We start from the raw sequence: 25,437 nt of genomic DNA, 5'->3' as shown, positions 1-25,437 counted from the left end.
CTATGCACACTGAGCATACTGAGCATCAAACAAATATTTTGTATCCCTGAATCAGAAAGGTAGAACACAGGGACATGGCACAGTCACCTGCATAGGGTGTTGCTGGGGGGGGGGGAGCCAAGGCTGACACCAGAGGTCAGTGAGTATGTGTGAGTATGAATGAGAAGGCAGACATTTAAACAAAAAAAGGGCAGTGAGACAATATAAGTAATTGCTGTGTGTGTATCTGTAGGGGTCCTCCAGGTGGAATTGGTGTTTGAGTGAGTGCATGAACTCAGCCATACTGGGTGCTAGCTCTATGTCATGGTGGGTTGGACAAGTATGAGTCATGCATGGTAGAGGTGGCAGTTCATCGTTGTCATCTCTGACCATGAGAACTGGCTCTGCAAGGAGTTGCACTGGGATGTTGATGTCTAGGATTGTGGTTAGCTGCAGTGCTGCTAACTGAACATGACCATTACATGCTGGATGAGCTCCCTTCACAGGAATGCTCAGGACCACAACCCTATGGCCTACCACATCTGGGTGTGAACAGCACAGCACACTCATTGATGGAACAGTGGAAGTACTGCCACTACGGGAGCATGATTGGGCATGACCACATTGGCTATCAGCAGATGTTGTGGCTGACCTACGCCCACAAGGACAATGTTCCCTCCCAGCAGATGTTCCATCACAGGTACTGCTCATTCCATGACAGACACTGCTTGGTCCATCACAGGCACCCCTCATTCCAATGTGTCATTCATCCAATCCAGTTAATCAGCAACACAGTGGAGGCATACTACAGCTGCTCACCTTCTTGCACAGATGATCATATCAGTGGCCCTGTGGTGCACCTATTCATAGCTTCATCATGGCCACCCATGGAATTCAGATCTGCACAATTTGTATTGCTATATATGCAGATGAAGGGCCATCTCTCGCCTTCCCCTGTGAAGTATGAAGACACCATGTTGCCAAAAAACATCAATGATAACCTAGGTTTCAGCATCTGCAAATGGTCTTTGGTGTGGATTGAGGCATCTCCCTACCATTATTGCAAGTTTTCTAAATGAAAACAGATGTATAATACACATAAGTATCACTTAACTACAAAATAGGTGTTTACAGATGTGACATAAAAGGTAGCCAGTCACTATTACCCATTGGAGATATATTAAATGGCCTACAGATGTGCTATGTTAACAACAGGCAGGATGCAAATCAAAGAGAGTAAGAAGAGCAACATATCCTTGTTAGTGCCATAAAAGTAACACACCTTAGCCTACAAAACAAGCAAATTACTCTTTTGGCTAACAAGACTTTTTTGAAATGACAAATTGCTGTCCAAGGACCTGTCTCTGAACCATTTGTACATATTTTCTCACACAGCATTCCTTTCCATGTCTCTACATGTCTTGCAAATCATGTCTACCACTAAAATGGCTTGACAAATATGGCCATGCCATCAGTATACGTCTAAGTAATGCATACAGATAACATTGTAAAAGCCTGTGCTTCCCATTATTGTTAAATACATTTCAGCATTGCAGTATGTAGGTGATAAAATGAAAATATACCTTCTGGGATGCAGTACTCCTTTGTACAGATATCCTGTAGTAAAAGCTTGCAATCACTGTTCTAAACATGTAGAACTCTCCTCAACATAAATTTTCTTAGCTACAGGGTTGACTTTTTATATGGTGTAGCTGTGGTTGATTACTGTTTAGGAGGAGGAATTCACAACACCACTGCAGGCTGCCTTACTTCTACTGGGTGGGTCAGCTTAGATCTATAAAATGTGCCTTTCCCATCAATATAACACAGATGCTACAAAACATGCCATGATGTTTGTGGATACATTAAAAGCCACATCACTGCAACCTGTCTGGTATAGGATGAAGTCACATCTGCTTGACCTCCAACCGTCTGACCATGCCCTGGTGGGATTACTGCATATCCACAACTATCATATAGCTGATGACATCAGAGTCTGTTGAGGCTGGACTATATTTAACACATGCTGTTGTAAAATGCTCTCTGTAATGTCAGGCAACAGCTCACACACAGGCACACCCAGTTGACTGCAGTGAGAATAGAATCCCTACCTATATAAGTACACAGACTACAAAACACAGTACTTAATACAAGTGCCACAGATCAAGTCTGGCTTGCAGTGTGTCAGACACCAGTTTATAGCTGATGACATCAGCAGTGTTCATTCAGGACAAGATAAAAGTGTTCCACACTGGAGTAAAATGCTCTGTGTAATGTCAAACAACAGCTCTCTCTCTCTCTCTCTCTCACACACACACACACACACACACACACACACACACACACACACACACTCAACTGAAGTGAGAATATAACCCCTAACTAAGTGCGTAAACTACAGAACACACCTTGCTTAATACAAGCACCATGACACAAGTCTGACTCATACAAATGTGCAGGTGAACTTATAGTAGATGACATCAGCAGGCCATGCGAGGAACAACAGCTTGGGAGGCCTGCATAGATACATAGATTCATAGCATGTACTAGCCTAATAGCACTAGGCTGTTTAGAAGTCTAGCTGTGTAACAAGTAACCTTATAGAGCATGGTTGAATGTTTGGGTTTAGCAGAGTGAGATTGTGAGCAGTACCGAGAGGTCCTGTCCATGAAGTAGCATACAACATTATATATTAAACTTTGTAGTGTGATTGATATATGTGTGGAAAAAAATACTGAAGTTCCAGGGTTGTAGTACTTGTTGGGGGAGGGGGCCAACATATGCATGTATTATAAATATAGGATGTATAGTTATATCAGACCCTTAGTTTGCAATGTTTCTACATGCAGTTTTATGTCACACTAAGGAAATGGACAATAAACACCAATAATAAAGCATCATATACACAGTTTCATAGCCTAGCAAGCTGCAGATTTGTGCAATGGTTACCAAGGTGTAAATGCATGTGAGATATGCCTGCTTGCACATAGTTAGTGTTATCTAACATATAACTGTTAGTTATCAGCACCACATTTCTGAGATGGTAAGCAGAGTGCAACAGTGGCAAGCAATTCAACCTCAGAGTTGTTGCATGTTAATGCAGTTGTGTGTGTGCTGGCAAAAGTGAAGGCCATGCTGGTTCAGATGGAAGGAATACATGTACAGGACTATAGTACACTGTATATCTGCAGTCATAAATTTGATCACAAATGTTAAAATACATAAATTACTAAATCAGTAAAACTAATACTTTATGGAATTTGCTGTTTTCGAACCCAGGTCCATATGTATGACAGTCCTACAGTTACACCTGTTGCCACAAGAAGGTTGCTACAAGATGGTTGAGAAAACAGTTGTCTGTGTTGCAGTTCACTGCTGTAAAATGCAATGTCACAGCAGTAAAATAAAGGTTGCACACTCTCTACTAGAACCCAGTGTCATCTGTACTCCAGGCCAGGTTTTCGCAATGGCCAAGAGCATTAATTGAATGTATCTGGTTTCTACTTTTGGCTGTCTGCTTCCTAAGTGGTCCGTTTTTTCCTGTGTCTTCAATGCCTCCCTTCGTGCAAACCACATAAGCAAGCCAAACCTAAATGTATTTGTTCTCTGTTTCCACAGTCTGCACTACGCGGTGCATCACAAAAAGGTGGAATTAAAAACAAGTAATCTAGAAAAAATAAGGAAGACATATGTAAAATGAGCAAGAGCAATGTATGACATACACAGTAGAAAATTATAGTACACATGAGATATTTCTATATAGTTCAGGATTTGAACTCTCCCACCAATGCAGCTTCAGAAAACAGGATGAATGACTTATTTCTCTTTGCCACAAAAACAGCTTTGCAGTAATGAAATGAAGTCATTCTTCATACAACCAGCTGCATCAGAATGTATGCTGCTATCAAACCATCAGCTGTAATTTGTACATCTCATTCTCTTTATTATATTTGGATGTAGAGCACTTAGTGATCACACAACCTGTCAGGATTATGCTGGCAAATATACAACTCTGTCTTACATGTCTGTGTTTCTTGCTACTTCATCAGTTATCTAACCAGTAGTGTGAGACATGCAGTGTGTTAGCCACTTCATATAATTGACCCTAAAACTTGTAAGGATATTAACTGGAGGTTATATGATATGCAGTTGCCAGCAACTGAAGGTCAGTGTGGATGGCACAAACAGCCATATACTGTTATTTTGGGGAGGAACAGAGCTGAGTTATGTTTATGGCATGAACAAGGGTACACTGGTCTTTTTTTTTTTGGGGGGGTAAAGCTCAGTTACTGTTATGGCACAAATAAGGGTACCCTGCCTTTTCTGGGGGGAACAAGGATCAGTTACTGTTATGGCATGAACAAGGGTACATTGCTATTTTGGGGGAATAAAGCTCAGTTACTGTTATGGCACAAACAGGGGTGCACTGCTATTTTAGGGGGCAAAAGTCTGTCACTATGTCATAAACAGGCATAGCCTGTTCTTTTATGGGGGAGCAAAGGTGTTACTGCTATGGCACAAAGAAGAATATGATGTTCTTGTTAATGCTCTTGTTCTGCATCCTGCCTGTTGCTTGATCTTGGGAAGGGTTGTGATGTCAGAAACTGCAATGTGTATCATTACTTTCTAACTTCTCTCTTTAATGATTAACTGTACAAAGATATGGTGCTAAACTGAGGCCACGCAATGATCATCAGTATTCTTGAGAGGTATGAGTTTGTGAATCTTTCATACCTGAGGCCTACAACTTAATAATGGACACATATAATTCAAATAAGTCTCTGCTTTCACATGTTAAAGTACTTTTTGTACAACTTCATCATCAGTATTCTTGAGAGGTATGGTATGTGAATCTTTGATGCGTGAGGCCTACTACTTAATAATGGACACTTATAATTCAAATTAGTCTCTGCTGTCACATGTTAAACTACTTTTTGTAGAACTCTACCACTATTTGCTTGATTACACTACCAAGCTGCAAAATACAAGAATATGCCATAATATTATTCAAGAATACAGTCTAGGTTCATGACTTACCTTGCAAATGCAGCAGTTCACACAATTTTAGTTCAGGGCTGACTCTGCCTGATGCAAGCAGTACACAGCCAATACATGGGGAGGTAAAGATTGTTTAGTTGCCTAGCATGAATTTTACTATATGTATATTTATATGAGTAGGAGAAATGTATTAGGCACCTAGGTGGTCAATGAATGTGCTATGCATTGTCTCTTATCAAAGAAAGGGCATACTGAGCACACCTATGTCTGCCTCCAGGCACAGCAACTGGTATCTCCCCTTCCAAGTCCTCCTCTGACTGTGACTGTGGTGACCTACACATTGGTGGGGGGATGTGTGTCCCTTCCTCTTTCTGATCCTGCAGTGGCTGTCTCTGCAGGATCAAATTGTGTAGCATAGCACATACAGTGAAGACTTGTGTACATGTGCATGGATTATACCGTAGGGCTCCACCAAATGTATTTTAGCACTGAAACAATGACTTCAGCAGTCCAAATACATGTTCTATGATGTTTCTATTTTGAGCATGTGCTTCATTATGGCAGTCTTCCATGGCTGTGTGTGCAGTTTTGATGGGTATCATCAGCCATGGTTCCAGTGCATAGCCAGCATCCCCCAGTAAATGGGTCTGTGAGATGTCCCCCAGCAAGCATCTGGTACAGCTGTGATGTGTGCCAGATATGGGAGTCATGATAACTACCAGAGTTGCCAACAAACACATTCCAGATAATTCCTGGGCATTATACATGACTTGGGCATTGATGGAGTGATATCCCTTGCGGTTAATGTAGATTTTACCTTGCTTACCAGTTAGTGCCTTAATGTGTACATGAGTTCAATCTATGGCATCCAGTACTTCAAGGTAGAGCACTACACAGTAGAACTGTTACATAATGGTGGCCCTCTCCTCAGAACTATGGGGAAATCATATGTGCTCACTGGCATGTATGAGCATAGCATCCAGCAATTGGTGGAGGATCCCGGATGCTGATGCCTGTGACACACCCATCATGTCCCCAGCTTGTCTTTGAAAATTCCCTGTAGCTAAGACTGTAAGGGCTACGCATACCTTAGTTTCCACTGGCATGGTTTCCCCTTGGTTGACTCTGGCTTTGAGTTGAGGGTGGCAGAGCTCACAGAGTTTTTGTAATGTGTCCTTGTCCACCCTATAGCACTCTACAATCTCCAGGTCATGTAACATCTGATAAGTTACCCTGGGCCTGAACACTCTTCTCCTTCTCAGCCTAGGCCTATTGTCAGCAGTACCAGCAGCTCTGGCTTCAGTCTCTAACACATACATATGAAGCAAAGCTGCAGCAGCCCCTACCACTGTGCCCAGTTAAAATTTCCTTATCTCTACTCCAATGGTATTGAAGTATTCAGGAAAAGCAGAATGAAGGCTACACGCATGCTTTATACCTGTTGACTAGCTCCACTGTGTTGGATTGGTTCATTAAAATGCAATTCACTGCTTATGCTGTAATTAGCATCTATTAAACACACCTACTGCTTGCTCATTAGTGCACTGTGCACACCTGCACATATTTCCATATAACATTGTGCAACTTCATGCACCTTTGTGCAAATAAGGTAAGTCCAGGCAAAACTGGTATTACTTTACTCCCTTCCTATCATATCATGCAAATATAATGCACAGGTGAAGGAAAATTGCACACCCTGTACTGGAACCCAGGACCATCTATATTCTAGCCCTACACATACACATGCTGCCACAGGATTAGTTACATGACAAGTAAAATGAAACTGCCATTCATTCCTCCATTTCCTGTGATTGCACTAAGCGCTGCATCGTGCAAAAGCTGACAAAAATATAAAAAATTGCATAAAGCAGACAGAGACAACACATTTTAACAAAAAAATTCAGAGGATGAAACTGAACTTGTGCATTCACTCATCAAGGCTGCACTTGGCAAATGGTCAATGAGGTACTCTGTTTGCTCCCTTCAAAATTATCACAAACCTTGCCCCCAACTTCCACCCCACCCTACATATCTGAAGATCAGATCATTAAAGCCTTGTCTAAGGTAAAAAACGCAGCTTCTATGGGACCAGATGGCTTTCCAGATGGTCTTCTAAACAAACTAAAACATGAACTAGCATCATCAAGTACCCTATTCAATCACAGCCTAACCACTGACTTTGTTCCTGCAGAATGCAGAACAGCAGCAGTTATTCCCCAACACAAAGGTGGCTTAGCAGCAAACTCAGGGAATTACTGACCCATAAGTCTGACCAGCCTCATCTGTAAAGCCATGGAACATATTATCATGGACCTCATAAATAAAGACAAAGGTGACTTCCATACCCTGGATTTGACACAATTTGGCTTTGTCATGGGCAGATCCTGACTGTTAAACCTGGAGGATTTTTTTGAAAATGTGACCAGGGCCATTGGCAAAGGAAAATATGTGCACACAGCATACCTCAACCTGGTAAAGGCCTTTGACACAATCCCACAATCAGGCATTACCAATAACATTTGCAAATTTAATGTAAACCCCTTTGTTGTAAGATGAATTGCCAACTGTCTCAAAAACCGGGCACACACTGTTTCATGTGGATGGGAAACCTATTCCAGAGAAATGGCATTCTCAAACAGACATACTAGACCCTTCAAAATGTTCATACAACCAAGACTCATGTACTTAGACTGGGTATTTCTGGTGCTGTTTGCTTTGCAGATATGCAGAAGATCCACCAGTGTGGGATCCAAGGATGTTGTTTGTCAGGCATAGATTACCCCCAAGAGTTTGTAGAGGACTGAGTATGGGAATAAGGCTTTGAGGTGATCCATGTAGGACATGCTGTTTATGCCTTGTATCCTTTTTATGAGAAACCTCTATGGATGCTCTAGTCATTGCATGGGCCTGATCAGCTACATACCAAATGTGGCATAATACTCAATGTTTGGTCTGATGATGTACAGTGTTGACTTCCTTGGACCTAGATGTCATACTTTTCTTATAAGTTGTGCAGTACATAGTTTCATAGGTCCATAGGTAGGTACTAGGCTATCAGCCCTAGGGCCTATACAAGCCTAGCCAAAAATGTACCCTGGCTTTCACCACCCAAGAAAATTATTTTCCTGTGCCCCTGTTGAGTAGAGCCACAGAGGTGATCCCCAGGGTGAATTTCCTATTTCCCATCCAATCATCAAGATTTTTCTTGAAGAGTGATAATGAGGAGCTTTGTTTGATATAGATATGTAGTTTGTTCGCAGAGTGTGGGAAGTCTCTGGAAAAGGAATATATCCCTCCAGCATGTTCTGTTTATTGTGGTGACAAGGTTTAGGTCCCTAGAGTGTGTAGCTCAGAGGGATTTGGATTTGTTTAAGTGGAGCATGTCCAACAGCTCTGGGTTTGACATAGCTTTTTATGTTAGGCAGAGATTGCCTCTGAGTAGGCGATATGCGACAGAGTAAAGCTGGAGTTTTTTGAGACAGTCTGCATAGGGCATCTCTTTGAGGCTGGTAATCCTCTTTGTGAAGTATTTCTGTGGCCTTTCCAGTTGTTGTAGATGTCTTGTGAGGTACATACCAAAAGGGGCGTTGTACTCTATAATGGGTCTAATGAGTGATGAGTAGAGGGGAACAATTACCTCTTTTTTCCTGGGTGAGGAACCTTTTGTGTTAAGATGTGCCATGTAGAAGGATTTCCTGACTACTGTGGCGATGTGATTATCAAAGGAGAGACAACTGTCCACCTTTGTCCCAAGGTCTCTTATCACACTATCGGTGTTAAATAGACTACCACCTATGTGGTAGCTCATGGGTACAGAGTTTCTACCAAAGGGGATGACAATGCACTTTTTAGCATTGAGCTTGAGGCCCTGGCTTTGACACCAGGCATCTGTCTCAGTGAGGCCATTTTGTAGGATGTCCACATCATTAGGAGTTTCAATTATGGCTTCTCGCTTGCATTCATCTGCAAACTTCATTAGCCAAAGACCTTCTGTGTTAGCCTGTACTTCAGAAAAGTAGATACCAAACAGGAGAGGACACAGGATTGAACCCTGTGGTACTCCACTTGTCACTGGTCTGAAGTCGGATTTGGAATTTGCTACATTCACAGTGTGGGTTCTGTCAGTGAGCCAGTTGGCAACCCATCTTGTGACATAGGGATTTATACCTAGTTTAGTGAGTTTATCTATAATTTCAGAGTGGGGATGGTGTCAAAAGCCTTGGCGAGATCTAGATAGGCTGTGTGAACCACCTTACCCTTGTCTATGGCTTTGTTGACTGCTTCAAAGAAGTCAATCAGGTTTAGGAGACATGATCTGCATTTTACAAACCTGAAATGGGTGGGGTGCAGAGTTTGGAGATTGCCAATGTCTTTGTTTATAAGTTCTGTGATGATACGTTCCATGGCCTTGCTGACCAGGATCGTTAGGCTAATGGGGTGGTAGTTCCCTGGGTCTGTGATGGCTCCCCCTTTGTGGAGTGGCATTAACTGCCGCTGCTGAATGCCATTCAGTGGGCACAAAGCCTGAGGTGAGGCTATGATTGAAAATGGTGCTTAGGTGGGGTGCCAGTTCATTCTGTAGTTCATGTAGAATTTAGCCTGGGATGGTGTCAAGTCCCATGGATGATGTGTTCTTGGCTTTGGAGAGTGTGTTTTTTACCTGTGCAGTGGTTATTACAGGAACTTTGCATTCTACCAGTTTAGAGATGGGCCCTTTAGCAGGTGAGGGGGGGGGGGTTAGCACTGAACCTATCTGCCAGTATGTTGGCAATATCAGTTGGTTCTGTATATTTAGTGCCATTGTACTATAACTCAGAGCAGATCTGACTGTTGCCATTGATATTCTTGACATAGCTATAGAATGCTTTGTGTTGTCTTTAGAATCAGTGGCGATTTTGTTTTCATAACTAGCTTTGGAGGATTTTATGAGGGATCACAGCTTCTTACTGAGGATGACCAGGGAGTACTTCTAGTCATGGGATTTTACTCTTTTCTGCAACAGTTTCTTTCTTCTGTTGTAGAATTTTTTTATGGCAGGGGACCACCAGATTGGCTTCCTTTTTTTGGAGGATAACATCTTGATACTGTGAGGGATAGCACGATCCATGCACTTGTGTAAGTGCTTATAAAGTGCATTTGTGTAGGATTCAGCAGTCGTATCTTTATTGTCCGTATGCATGGGTGTCATGAAGTTTGCCACTTCTGTCTCAAGAAGCGTGAAGTTGGCTATAAAGAAAGTTTTTACATTGGTTTCCTTAATGGGGGGTGGGGGTGGGATGTGGATGTCTAGGCTGATTAGCTTGTGGTCGGATCTGACCAATGAGGAATTAACCTCTGGTGTGGAACCACAGTTGCCCATGTTGGTAATGACCAGGTTTAGGATATTGCTGCCCCTGGTGGGGGTGTGGATAAGTTGATCCAAGGCATTGGAATTGATGATTTTCAGAAAACGTTGAGCAAAAGATTTGATACAGGAGTAGTTTTCCCAGTTAATGGTGGGGTAATTGAAATCACCCATTTGGAATGTAACCTAATATTTTCCAGTGTATCAAGAAATGAGGAGTGGGAATCCTGGGGCATGGTAGGGGATCTGTAGCAAGTCACAATCTGGATTGTGGTCTTTCCCAGAGTTAGTTGCACTTGGATAATCTCAGATGCGTTATGCTGAGCAACTAGCCTGGAGGTATGGATATCCTTAATGAATATGGACACGCCTCCACCTTTAGTGTTTCAGTCCAGGTTAGTGGCCGAAAGGTGTGGCATGAATTATAGCCTGGTAATGCAGGGGTGCTCTCTGGAGCCTTGAACCAGGTCTCTGTCACTGCACAGATGTCGATGTTCTCCATTTTAAGGAGTGCCTCGAGTGAATGCATTTTGAGGTTTAGACTTCTATCATTGAGTAGAATTACCCTCAGATTTTGCTTGCTTGTACCTGTTACGGTGGTGAATTTGTTATTTGAACCTTGCCTAAAAAGGCACTATAGGGGTGGCAAGAGCCTTAGCCAGTATCCAGAATCCCAAGGGCTACAGGTGCAGGCCATCTCTGGCAAATCATCGTGGTCTTTCAATCATGTAATCCCAGGCAGACAGATACTGGATCACTTAGAATGTCACCAGAAGCTTAGCCAATTGTTGAAGCCAACCATTTTTGTCCTTGTACTGTATTATCATTCTGGGTGATGGCAGGATGCTACTCAGGGCTAGGGTCATACCTGCCAGGGCTACAAGATCGGAGAGTTCCTCCATGTCTTTTTTCATGTAGTGCAGGGAGGTACATCTCAGGTCATTCACACCAACATGGACAATGACAGAGTCATATTTGTACTTGTTGTGGAGTGACCTGAGTGCGTGCATTATGTGGCAGATCCTGGCACCTGACAGGCAGCTGACAGTAACTTTCACCTTGTTTAGCCTGATGAGTGGAACATCAGTGTGCCTGACTATAGAGTCACCTATGACTAGAGAGTTGGGTACGTTGTTATGCCTTATGGGTTGTAGTTGAGTGGCACACTGAGTTTGTGGGATATGTGTTATCTGGGTTGTGTTGGGGGTGAAGGTTGCATGCATTTCTGTTTTGGAGGTCTCTGTTATTGTATGCATTTCTGTTTTGGAGGTCTCTGTTGCTTGAGCAGATTTTTATTGAGAGCCTCCATGAGTGTAGGTGTGTGTTTTGTGTTGCTATGTGTGTGTTTGGTGGTGTAGGTTTTGAGAGACTATATGATGAGTGTGGTGTAATGCAAGTGTTTACCTTCTCCTCTTGACTGTCTAGTCCAGTCTTGGGTGAAGAGAGCGTTGGTTCCAGTTTGGCTATATAAGTGCATCTCTCACAGGTTGTAGTGTTGGATGGTAGGATGAGAAGGTTGTCTGTGTACATGAGACAATTGCTGCATTGCCGCAAGATGCTCAGATTCATCAGGTAGACAGGAGAAAACTCCAGAAGCTGACCCTTAGACCATACCTCCCAACCATACCAAATTACTCGGTAAAAACTGAGTTTTGGGGTTAAATAATGGGGTGCCACAATTCCTGAGTGGCACCCCTTAATTTCCAATTTTTAAACATTTATTTAAAAATTTGCGGTTTCGCTGACATCATCACGTATGCGATGACATCTGCAACGTCAGCTGTGCCAACCAGTCGGAATTCAGGTCAAGCACATGCAGGGCACGTATTTCTGGCAAACATGAGCGGGAACTGTTTGGATTTATTTATTCTGCTGCTGCTGGCTTCTCTTTAGCGTGGAGAGCTGCTCTGCTTGGATTTAAATGCGAGTGGAACTGTTTGGATGGCTTCTCTTTAGCGTGCCATGGAGAACTGAGAACTACTCTGCTTGGATGTATTTAGCTGGAACTGGAGGTAAGGTGTGTGTGTGTGTGTGTGTGTGTGTGTGTGTGTGTGTGTGTGTGTGTGTGTGTGTGTGTGTGTGTGTGTGTGCAAAGTCTTGGGCAAAAAAAGACTGTAAGGGTTATTTATTGTCTTATGTGCATGTGAGAGCTCAGAGAAACTTTTAAGATGAAAAGAGAAATGACACGGCAGTCTGCAGACATGTTTCTAATGTATTGCTTTTCTGTTAAGCTTCTAATTCTGCAGTTTCAGAAAGTGTATTGGGTATTTGTGTTTTTTCTGTTTAAGGCAAGCTGAAATGAGAAACGGGCCAACATGGCAGTTATGTGCAAGAATGGCAGAGTGCAGAAGTGTTTATTTTATTTTGGGTCAGTACAAGGTATTATGAGAAAAAGGCCTTCATTTGCTTAACTTACTTTATTGTTTTGTACTTACTACGTGATTTTTTTTTTTAAAGTCATGCAATTATAGAACGACTGCAAATGGGGCTACCTGAAAGCCGGGTCACTGTTCTATTAAGCTTCAATTCTAATTGAGAAACTGCAGTCTGCAGAAATGTATTGCTTTAATGCTTTTCCTTTAAGTTAAAACAGGAAATATCAGCCTGCAGAAGTGTACTGCTTTTCTAATAAGCTTCTAATTAAGAAACTGCAGTCTGCAGAAGTGTATTGCTTTTTCTATTAAGCTTCTGTTTTTTTTGTGTAGTATTGCTTACTGCAGGAGTCCATCGCTTTGTGTGTGGTATTGCTTACTACAAAAGTCAATTGCTTTGCGGTATTATTGCTTACTGCAGTTAAGATAGCTCCTACTTGTGGTTTGTTCCTCTTAAAATTTGTGGATTCTGGCAAATCAGTGAGAACTGAATTCACTAAATAATGATGGCCATTTAAGTTTCAGTCATCCTATCTTTCAGGAAGTGCATGGTAACACAACATGTTTTATTCTAGCAACTTTTCTAGGATTATACAAGCAATGTTTAAAGTGTCCTTGATTTTGGGCCTTTGTCCCCCCCCCCCCCCATAAATTCTGGCTTTTTCCGGATGTCTTGTGCTGCATAGTTTTTAGGGGGATCGAACTTTAGTGCTGCTTATGTGATGTCTGTTTATTTTAGTAGCACAACAGGTAGAATGCTTGCTTTTAATACAGAAGGCTGTGGCTTCTACTCCCACATTATGTAGCTAGATTGCTGATACTGCACTGTGTACTTTTGGGGTGTGGATGCTGTAGCCCTAAGAATGTCTTCTTTGGCGGAGAATGGAGATACCTCGTAACTATGAACCTGTTATCAGTTTGCCATCCATTCCCTATTGCAATATTAATAACTTACCATTTTTAATGCAATATAGACAACTTATTCCTCAAGGCCAACAGGCACTTTATTTTTTAGATGAAGCAATGAAATATAAAGTTGTTTGCTAGCAACAAGCTCTTTGTTACTTACAGATCTCTTTAATGTGAATTATTCAGATGACTTTTCCTTTTGCAGAGATTGTGCATATTTATGGATACTGGTGGATTGTAGAAGTTTGACTAAGGCTGTTATGATGGAAATGTTCTGAACTGGGGTACTGGGTAGTTTTGTCATTATTGGTTTGTACATTTTGTTTCACTGCTTACTGGGAAAATGTTCAAAACAAATTTAAAACACGCTCTAATAAGTGTGCTGTATTATACAAGGAATATAGCTTTTAAGAACACAAGGAATATAATTTAATACAATCAGGAAGGTGCATCAAAAAACACATGTATGACACCCAAAGGTAATCTTTATCCACCACTGGCCAGATGCATTTTCTTTGGATGTGTTGTGGCTTTCAATGCTGTTTCAATGAATGTGACTTTCAAGGGCAGAGAAGTTTTAATGCCAAGTCTATTTTCATGGTGAAACAGTATTGTTTTGTTTAGCGTATGTTTGTTAGTTTGTGCATTACTGTGCTGCAAAATGTAAAAATAAAATGCAAATAATCATTGTAGAAGTAAAGCAGTATGCACATATTCGTGTTTATGGTAAATGGGGTGAAATAGCCAGGTAATGGAACATTGGAATGGCTGCAAGAGAACTCTGGTGCCATATTTTGGTTGTCTGTTCTTTAGTTTGCATTTGAAAGTTGGTATCCCACAATTCCATCGGAGTGGGTGGGGTTACATAATTATGTATGCAAACTAGATGTTAATCAGCGTACAGATTTGTACCTATTTTTCATGGGCTTTGTCCAGCTTTTTGATGTTTCCAGGTTGAGAGGTATGCCTTAGACATGCCTGGATAGATGCTTATTTATTAAGTACTAAAAACTGTTTTCCTCTAGACAAGTGAGGAAAGTTGAATGCTGTAGTAATTTGTAGCTTATTTAGTGCTTACAATGAGTTCTGAACAAGTGCTGAGCTCAAAGAAACAGATTTGAGTGATAAAACTAAAAAACTGGCTAGTTCTAAGGGAAAATTTGAAGAGCAGACTTTATGGCGTCATAATGATTTTCTTAGTATGAGAGACACATGATTGTCAAAAGCCTGGTTACTGTCTACATGTGACCCAAGTCTTTGACTTCTGGATCCACTCTTATGGTGTTTTCTCAATAATGCAGTTTCTAGGGTGGCTGAATTCCTAAAGGATACTATTGTACATTACTGTTTTAAACACCTTTTTAAATTATCACTTAAAACATAGGTAAGCATACATTAACAGAAAAGAAAAAGAAACATTTTAACATTTTTCCATTTAGTTTGTTTAAATGTTAAACAAACCATTTTAACACTTATCAATTTAAATATAACGTACTACAGGAAGATGCTATATAACTTTTTATAGCATGCCCGCGGGAAATGGAAAACAAGGGATGTGCCCTCAGTTTGGAAGAAAATGAGCTAAGAGAAGAATTGTTTGATTTAATAGACATAGATAGATATATTAAGATCAATGAGAGAAATAGACGGCAGAAAGGCAATAAAACCTAAAAAGTCAGAAGTCTGATAAAACAAATGAATGCAGTAATTAGGACTGTCCATAGAGATCCATGCAATATAACAGAAGTAAACAGGATATATTACTGTGCTGCTAAATTTGATCATTGAAATCGCTACTCCCAGTGAATACAGAATATTGCATACAGAGAGACACAAAGTCATAAAATATCAGGATCTGGAGGCAGAAACATCATATATACTTTTTGCTGCTATCATCAGTCCAACATTACAAAAATTGCTGAATGTCTGCCTTACCTTAAACTTCACTCTTCCTCCTTCCCTTCCTAAACATTATTATGCATGTATTGTTCCCACAATTTCAATTTACTTCTACTTAATTTGCTGCTTCCCTTTTCTTAAGGCCCCTCTTCCAGTTCTTTTATCTTTTTTATAATAGCCAATACCTCAATTAATGTTTGTGTAGACTTTGATTACCATTTTCTAGTAATTGCTTTTTTGGCAGACAACAGAATTAAACTTAATAAAGCCTTACTATTTATAGGCAATTCAGATCCTTATCCCTGCTCAAAATAATCATTTTCTTAGTTAAAGCAATTTGATCACCCAATATTTCTGATAGAGTACCCATAAGGGAATTTTTAAAATCTGCTTACTGATTATACTCCCTCCCAGATAAATTATTTTGATTCTTTATTAATTCTTTTCCACAACTTCTTCTTGGGTTACTGAAAGTATGCCTGACCCTTATACAAGACTAAAGGGATTAAAAACATTTTCACTACTTGTATCATACTATTCATATTAATAAGCAAGTATTTCCAGTTTCTCAATTTTTGTATTATCTTTTGTTTAGTCTCTTCTCACATGTCCTTAGCTACCATAACAGAGTCCCTTTTAATCTATATTCTTAAATACTTCATCTTATCATGTGCCATAAATATGGATATTTCGGAACCAATTTGCGTGTGGGTACATAATTTATAACTATAGTATTTGTTTTATCTTCATTAATTTTATATACCCAAATGACATGAAATTGTCTCAAATATTCTACGACTCTAAGATGTTGTTTTCTGGATTTATCAGGAAAAATAATGTCATCTGCAAATAAAGCCAACTTTTCTCAATTACCATATCAGTTATATCCTTGTATTTCTGAGTCCCTTATTTTCTTTGCCAATGGCTCTAAGTAAGCAAACAATAAAGGAGAACGAGGACACCCCTGCTGGTTACTCTGTTCAAACAGAGTTTATTTGAGAGGAATCCTCCCACTTTAATTCTTGCCTCTGATTCTTTTTTTTTTCAAAACAAGTTTATTGTTTTAACATATAAGAGAAATATCATAGCAATTTTATACAAGTAATTAAAATAGGTATTACTATAATATTCAACAAAACAACTAAAGTATTTACAAAGACATCCACTACAATCAGATCAATTAATTAAACTAAAATACTGTGCTATTGAAATTAGAATTTTTTTAACAAATTTTGTAAATTATCCCATACAATAAAATGTGATGTTTTTCTAGTTGTTCTCATTCTAATTGTGCTTATTTCCAAATGACACATTATATTCATAACATTTTTAAATTCATTGAACGAAGGAGGTGTATCTGAAATCCAATTTCTAGTTATTATTTTCCTAGCCACTGCTAGGATAGACCATAACAAGGGAAGCTTAATCTTTTTAACACATTGAGGTACAGGTGTGTTGAATAATATAAGAGACTTAGAAATAATGAAATTATCTGTAAAAAGAGCCTGCAAAATTCATTAATTGACTTCCAGTATTCTTTCAACTTCATACAGTCATAAAACATATGAGCCCAGTCAGCATTAATTTCTACATTACATCTCTTACATAGATTATCTTTATTATTAATTTTATTCATCATCAAAGGTGTATAAAAGATCTATGTAAAAATTTCCATGTATAAAGTCTCCAGACAATGGAAGATGTAGTTCTATAAGCAGATTCCAATATATATTGTTTATCTTGTTGAGTTGCTGGGTCCCAATTGATAGAGGTGAAAGATTTCCAGTATGAATCTACATTGTAAAAGTTTCTTGTCTGATAATTTTATGTATAAATGAAAGTTTACCTTTAACAGAAACTTTATGCTGTAAGTTTCTTATCAAGTAACCAATCAGTTTTGGAATAGATGCTTTAACTGTTATAGACATTAGATCTATTATCTTAGTCATCCTCCATGTCTTTTTTCATGTAGTGCAGGGAGGTACATCTCAGGTCATTCACACCAACATGGACAATGACAGAGTCATATTTGTACTTGTTGTGGAGTGACCTGAGTGCGTGCATTATGTGGCAGATCCTGGCACCTGACAGGCAGCTGACAGTAACTTTCACCTTGTTTAGCCTGAAGAGTGGAACATCAGTATGCCTGACTATAGAGTCACCTATGACTAGAGAGTTGGGTACGTTGTTATACCTTATGGGTTGTAGTTGAGTGGCACACTGAGTTTGTGGGATATGTGTTATCTGGGTTGTGTTGGGGGTGAAGATTGTATGCATTTCTGTTTTGGAGGTCTCTGTTATTGTATGCATTTCTGTTTTGGAGGTCTCTGTTGCTTGAGCAGATTTTTATTGAGAGCCTCCATGAGTGTAGGTGTGTGTTTTGTGTTGCTATGTGTGTGTTTTGGTGGTGTAGGTTTTGAGAGACTATATGATGAGTGTGGTGTAATGCAAGTGTTTACCTTCTCCTCTTGACTGTCTAGTCCAGTCTTGGGTGAAGAGAGCGTTGGTTCCAGTTTGGCTATATAAGTGCATCTCTCACAGGTTGTAGTGTTGGATGGTAGGATGAGAAGGTTGTCTGTGTATATGAGACAATTGCTGCATTGCCCCAAGATGCTCAGATTCATCAGGTAGACAGGAGAAAACTCCAGAAGCTGACCCTTAGACCATACCTCCCAACCATACCGAATTACTCGGTAAAAACTGAGTTTTGGGGTTAAATAATGGGGTGCCACAATTCCTGAGTGGCACCCTTAATTCAATTTTTAAACATTTATTTAAAATTTGCGGTTTCTGACATCATCACGTGCGATGACATCTGCAACGTCAGCTGTGCCAACCAGTCGGAATTCAGGTCAAGCACATGCAGGGCACGTATTTCTGGCAAACATGAGCGGGAACTGTTTGGATTTATTTATTCTGCTGCTGCTGGCTTCTCTTTAGCGTGGAGAGCTGCTCTGCTTGGATTTAAATCTGGTGGAACTGTTTGGATGGCTTCTCTTTATGCCATGGAGAACTGAGAACTACTCTGCTTGGATGTATTTAGCTGGAACTCGAGGTAAGGTGTGTGTGTGTGTGTGTGTGTGTCTGTGTGTGTGTGTGTGTGTGTGTGTGTGTGTGTGTGTGTGTGTGTGCAAATTCTTGGGCAAAAAAAGACTGTAAGGGTTATTTATTGTCTTATGTGCATGTGAGAGCTCAGAGAAACTTTTAAGATGAAAAGAGAAATGACACGGCAGTCTGCAGACATGTTTCTAATGTATTGCTTTTCTGTTAAGCTTCTAATTCTGCAGTTTCAGAAAGTGTATTGGGTATTTGTGTTTTTTCTGTTTAAGGCAAGCTGAAATGAGAAACGGGCCAACATGGCAGTTATGTGCAAGAATGGCAGAGTGCAGAAGTGTTTATTTTATTTTGGGTCAGTACAAGGTATTATGAGAAAAAGGCCTTCATTTGCTTAACTTACTTTATTGTTTTGTACTTACTACGTGATTTTTTTTTAAAGTCATGCAATTATAGAACGACTGCAAATGGGGCTACCTGAAAGCCGGGTCACTGTTCTATTAAGCTTCAATTCTAATTGAGAAACTGCAGTCTGCAGAAATGTATTGCTTTAATGCTTTTCCTTTAAGTTAAAACAGGAAATATCAGCCTGCAGAAGTGTACTGCTTTTCTAATAAGCTTCTAATTAAGAAACTGCAGTCTGCAGAAGTGTATTGCTTTTTCTATTAAGCTTCTGTTTTTTTTTGTGTAGTATTGCTTACTGCAGGAGTCCATCACTTTGTGTATGGTATTGCTTACTACAAAAGTCAATTGCTTTGCGGTATTATTGCTTACTGCAGTTAAGATAGCTCCTACTTGTGGTTTGTTCCTCTTAAAATTTGTGGATTCTGGCAAATCAGTGAGAACTGAATTCACTAAATAATGATGGCCATTTAAGTTTCAGTCATCCTATCTTTCAGGAAGTGCATGATAACACAACATGTTTTATTCTAGCAACTTTTCTAGGATTATACAAGCAATGTTTAAAGTGTCCTTGATTTTGGGCCTTTGTCCCCCCCCATAAATTCTGGCTTTTTCCGGATGTCTTGTGCTGCATAGTTTTCAGGGGGATCGAACTTTAGTGCTGCTTATGTGATGTCTGTTTATTTAGTAGCACAACAGGTAGAATGCTTGCTTTTAATACAGAAGGCTGTGGCTTCTACTCCCACATTATGTAGCTAGATTGCTGATACTGCACTGTGTACTTTTGGGGTGTGGATGCTGTAGCCCTAAGAATGTCTTCTTTGGCGGAGAATGGAGATACCTCGTAACTATGAACCTGTTATCAGTTTGCCATCCATTCCCTATTGCAATATTAATAACTTACCATTTTTAATGCAATATAGACAATTTATTCCTCAAGGCCAACAGGCACTTTACTTTTTAGATGAAGCAATGAAATATAAAGTTGTTTGCTAGCAACAAGCTCTTTGTTACTTACAGATCTCTTTAATGTGAATTATTCAGATGACTTTTCCTTTTGCAGAGATTGTGCATATTTATGGATACTGGTGGATTGTAGAAGTTTGACTAAGGCTGTTATGATGGAAATGTTCTGAACTGGGGTACTGGGTAGTTTTGTCATTATTGGTTTGTACATTTTGTTTCACTGCTTACTGGGAAAATGTTCAAAACAAATTTAAAACAGCTCTAATAAGTGTGCTGTATTATACAAGGAATATAGCTTTTAAGAACACAAGGAATATAATTTAATACAATCAGGAAGGTGCATCAAAACACACGTATGACACCCAAAGGTAATCTTTATCCACCACTGGCCAGATGCATTTTCTTTGGATGTGTTGTGGCTTTCAACGCTGTTTTAATGTATGTGACTTTCAAGGGCAGAAGTTTTAATGCCAAGTCTATTTTCATGGTGAAACAGTATTGTTTTGTTTAGCGTATGTTTGTTAGTTTGTGCATTACTGTGCTGCAAAATGTAAAAATAAAATGCAAATAATCATTGTAGAAGTAAAGCAGTATGCACATATTCGTGTTTATGGTAAATGGGGTGAAATAGCCAGGTAATGGAACATTGGAATGGCTGCAAGGGAACTCTGGTGCCATATTTTGGTTGTCTGTTCTTTAGTTTGCGTTTGAAAGTTGGTATCCCACAATTCCATCGGAGTGGGTGGGGTTACATAATTATGTATGCAAACTAGATGTTAATCAGCGTACAGATTTGTATCTATTTTTCATGGGCCTTGTCCAGCTTTTTGATGTTTCCAGGTTGAGAGGTATGCCTTAGACATGCCTGGATAGATGCTTATTTATTAAGTACTAAAAACTGTTTTCCTCTAGACAAGTGAGGAAAGTTGAATGCTGTAGTAATTTGTAGCTTATTTAGTGCTTACAATGAGTTCTGAACAAGTGCTGAGCTCAAAGAAACAGATTTGAGTGATAAAACTAAAAAATTGGCTAGTTCTAAGGGAAAATTTGAAGAGCAGACTTTATGGCGCCATAATGATTTTCTTAGTATGAGAGACACATGATTGTCAAAAGCCTGGTTACTGTCTACATGTGACCCAAGTCTTTGACTTCTGGATCCACTCTTATGGTGTTTTCTCAATAATGCAGTTTCTAGGGTGGCTGAATTCCTAAAGGATACTATTGTACATTACTTTTTTAAACACCTTTTTAAATTATCACTTAAAACATAGGTAAGCATACATTAACAGAAAAGAAAACAAAACATTTTAACATTTTTCCATTTAGTTTGTTTAAATGTTAAACAAACCATTTTAACACTTATCAATTTAAATATAACGTACTACAGGAAGATGCTATATAACTTTTTATAGCATGCCCGCGGGAAATGGAAAACAAGGGATGTGCCCTCAGTTTGGAAGAAAATGAGCTAAGAGAAGAATTGTTTGATTTAATAGACATAGATAGATATATTAAGATCAATGAGAGAAATAGACGGCAGAAAGGCAATAAAACCTAAAAAGTCAGAAGTCTGATAAAACAAATGAATGCAGTAATTAGGACTGTCCATAGAGATCCATGCAATATAACAGAAGTAAACAGGATATATTACTGTGCTGCTAAATTTGATCATTGAAATCGCTACTCCCAGTGAATACAGAATATTGCATACAGAGAGACACAAAGTCATAAAATATCAGGATCTGGAGGCAGAAACATCATATATACTTTTTGCTGCTATCATCAGTCCAACATTACAAAAATTGCTGAATGTCTGCCTTACCTTAAACTTCACTCTTCCTCCTTCCCTTCCTAAACATTATTATGCATGTATTGTTCCCACAATTTCAATTTACTTCTACTTAATTTGCTGCTTCCCTTTTCTTAAGGCCCCTCTTCCAGTTCTTTTATCTTTTTTATAATAGCCAATACCTCAATTAATGTTTGTGTAGACTTTGATTACAATTTTCTAGTAATTGCTTTTTTTGGCAGACAACAGAATTAAACTTAATAAAGCCTTACTATTTATAGGCAATTCAGATCCTTATCCCTGCTCAAAATAATCATTTTCTTAGTTAAAGCAATTTGATCACCCAATATTTCTGATAGAGTACCCATAAGGGAATTTTTAAAATATGCTTACTGATTATACTCCCTCCCAGATAAATTATTTTGATTCTTTAATAATTCTTTTCCACAACTTCTTGGGTTGCTGAAAGTATGCCTGACCCTTATACAAGACTAAAGGGATTAAAAACATTTTCACTACTTGTATCTTACTATTCATATTAATAAGCAAGTATTTCCAGTTTCTCAATTTTTGTATTATCTTTTGTTTAGTCTCTTCTCACATGTCCTTAGCTACCATAACTGAGTCCCTTTTAATCTATATTCTTAAATACTTCATCTTATCGTGTGCCATAAATATGGATATTTCGGAACCAATTTGCGTGTGGGTGCATAATTTATAACTATAGTATTTGTTTTATCTTCATTAATTTTATATACCCAAATGACATGAAATTGTCTCAAATATTCTACGACTCTAAGATGTTGTTTTCTGGATTTATCAGGAAAAATAATGTCATCTGCAAATAAAGCCAACTTTTCTCAATTACCATATCAGTTATATCCTTGTATTTCTGAGTCCCTTATTTTCTTTGCCAATGGCTCTAAGTAAGCAAAGAATAAAGGAGAACGAGGACACCCCTGCTGGTTACTCTGTTCAAACAGAGTTTATTTGAGAGGAACCCTCCCACTTTAATTCTTGCCTCTGATTCTTTTTTTTTTCAAAACAAGTTTATTGTTTTAACATATAAGAGAAATATCATAACAATTTTATACAAATAATTAAAAATAGGTATTACTATAATATTCAACAAAACAACTAAAGTATTTACAAAGACATCCACTACAATCAGATCAATTAATTAAACTAAAATACTGTGCTATTGAAATTAGAATTTTTTTAACAAATTTTGTAAATTATCCCATACAATAAAATGTGATGTTTTTCTAGTTGTTCTCATTCTAATTGTGCTTATTTCCAAATGACACATTATATTCATAACATTTTAAATTCATTGAACGAAGGAGGTGTATCTGAAATCCAATTTCTAGTTATTATTTTCCTAGCCACTGCTAGGATAGACCATAACAAGGAAGCTTAATCTTTTAACACATTGAGGTACAGGTGTGTTGAATAATATAAGAGACTTAGAAATAATGAAATTATCTGTAAAAAGAGCCTGCAAAATTCATTAATTGACTTCAGTATTCTTTCAACTTCATACAGTCATAAAACATATGAGCCCAGTCAGCATTAATTTCTACATTACATCTCTTACATAGATTATCTTTATTATTAATTTTATTCATCATCAAAGGTGTATAAAAGATCTATGTAAAAATTTCCATGTATAAAGTCTCCAGACAATGGAAGATGTAGTTCTATAAGCAGATTCCAATATATATTGTTTATCTTGTTGAGTTGGTGGGTCCCCATTAATAGAGGTGAAATAATTCCAGTATGAATCTACATTGTAAAAGTTTCTTGTCTGATAATTTTATGTATAAATGAAAGTTTACCTTTATCAGAAACTTTATGCTGTAAATTTATTATCAAGTAATCAATCAGTTTTGGAATAGATTCTTTAACTGTTATAGACATTAGATCTATTCTATCAATGAGATGTTGTCTAAAGATCTGAACCTCTAACCAGCAAGTTTCTCTTAGATCAAATTCTTGTTTTAAGAAATCTAGATTTTTAACTTTATTATCAGATATCAGCTGATACCAGTACTTTAGATTATTATCTATAGCTAAATGAGCTCCTTCAGAAGAAGATGACATAAGCATACCCTGAGTATAAATTATAGGAATACAATAAAATTCCATTCCCTATACTTAGGGTGCATGAATATAAAGTTACGATAACTAATAATAATATTTAATGGGTAACAGACCATATGTTTAGGTGTAATAGGTGAAGTACAAAATTCCTTTAGCAACCACAACATGGAGTTATTTATAATCATATTTTTATGTGTTAAGGAGATTTTCATGAAGTGCATACTAATTAGCTCCCAATAATCTTTCCATTTTAGCATATGACCGATCTATTAATAAAGTAATAACTTTTATAATAGAAGAGATAATATATAAATTAAAGTCTGGAAAAAATACCCCTTGAGACCAGCTATTAGTATGTTTATTTAATGCAATCCTAGGTCTATTAGGTGCCCATAAGAAATTTAACATTAGTGTAGTCAGTTTCTTGATAGTTATTTTGTAGGTGAAAGTATTATTGATTGTATTAAGTATAAAATCTTGGGGAATATTATCATTTTAATAATTGTAAGTCTCTCCTCCATAGTAAAAACATATTATTCCAGGTATTAAAAAGATTTTGTATATTAAGAAAACAGGTATTATAGTTATTATATATAATAGATTTAATATCTTTAGATAGTATTATACCTAAATAAGTTATCTGACCTGAGTTGGGTACATATTTAGTAAAATCACTAATGAGAGTATTTTTCGTGTATATATAGGTAGTATTTTAGTTTTTCTTCATTGAATATTAAACCAGAAATACTTTTAAAATTCATCATTTTATCAAATAAAGACTGCATAGAAGAATTAGATCCTGCTGATGTAATTAGAACATCATCTGCAAAAAGTTGAATTTTTGATGTTGTATTTTCTTCTATTTCAAAATCCTCTATGTCAGTACTGTTTCTAATCAAATTAGCCCAAGGCTCCATTACTAAAGTGAATAATAGTGGAGAAAGTGGACATCCTTGCTTTGTACCTTTAAGAATGGGTATTTTTGTGAAACATATGTTCCTACCTTAATATAAGCCAGCGTTCCTTTGTATAAATGCTCAATTAAATTTACAAATGCATCAGAGAAATTTGTGCATTTCAGTAAGGTAAACAGATAGTCCCAACTTACTGAATCAAATGCTGAACCTATATCAAGACTAATAAGTGTTAAATCTTTCTTTTACCTATTTGCAAAATCAATTAATGTTAAAGTTCTTCTTATATTATCAAAAGTATTTCTATTTACAATGAAGCCCGTCTGATCTATGTCTATAATGCCGGGGATAATTGTCTTCAATCTATCAGCAAAAATACTCATAAACATTTTATAATCAACATTAAGTAATGAGATGGGTCGATATGAAGAACATCTAGTTGGATCTTTAGGTTTTAAAATTGGTGAAATAAATGTATATTGCCAAGATGGGGGGGTTATTAACTCAGTTTGGGCCAGAATAAAAACCTTATGTATTAATGAATATGTAGTTTTAGAAAGGATTTTATATATCTCTGGTATAATACCATCATTACCCGGTGCTTTGTTTGATTTAAGCTTATTTATTTGTGTAATAACTTATGTATATGAAATACTCTTGTCCAATAGTTTAATCTGTTGTTTATTAAGCTTTTTATTCATGTTTGTG

The sequence above is a fragment of the Protopterus annectens genome, chromosome 4.part0 (assembly GCF_019279795.1).
Source record: "Protopterus annectens isolate FY-2018-M chromosome 4.part0, PAN1.0, whole genome shotgun sequence".
Taxonomy (NCBI): domain Eukaryota; kingdom Metazoa; phylum Chordata; order Ceratodontiformes; family Protopteridae; genus Protopterus; species Protopterus annectens.
This window is presented reverse-complemented; position numbering follows the sequence as displayed.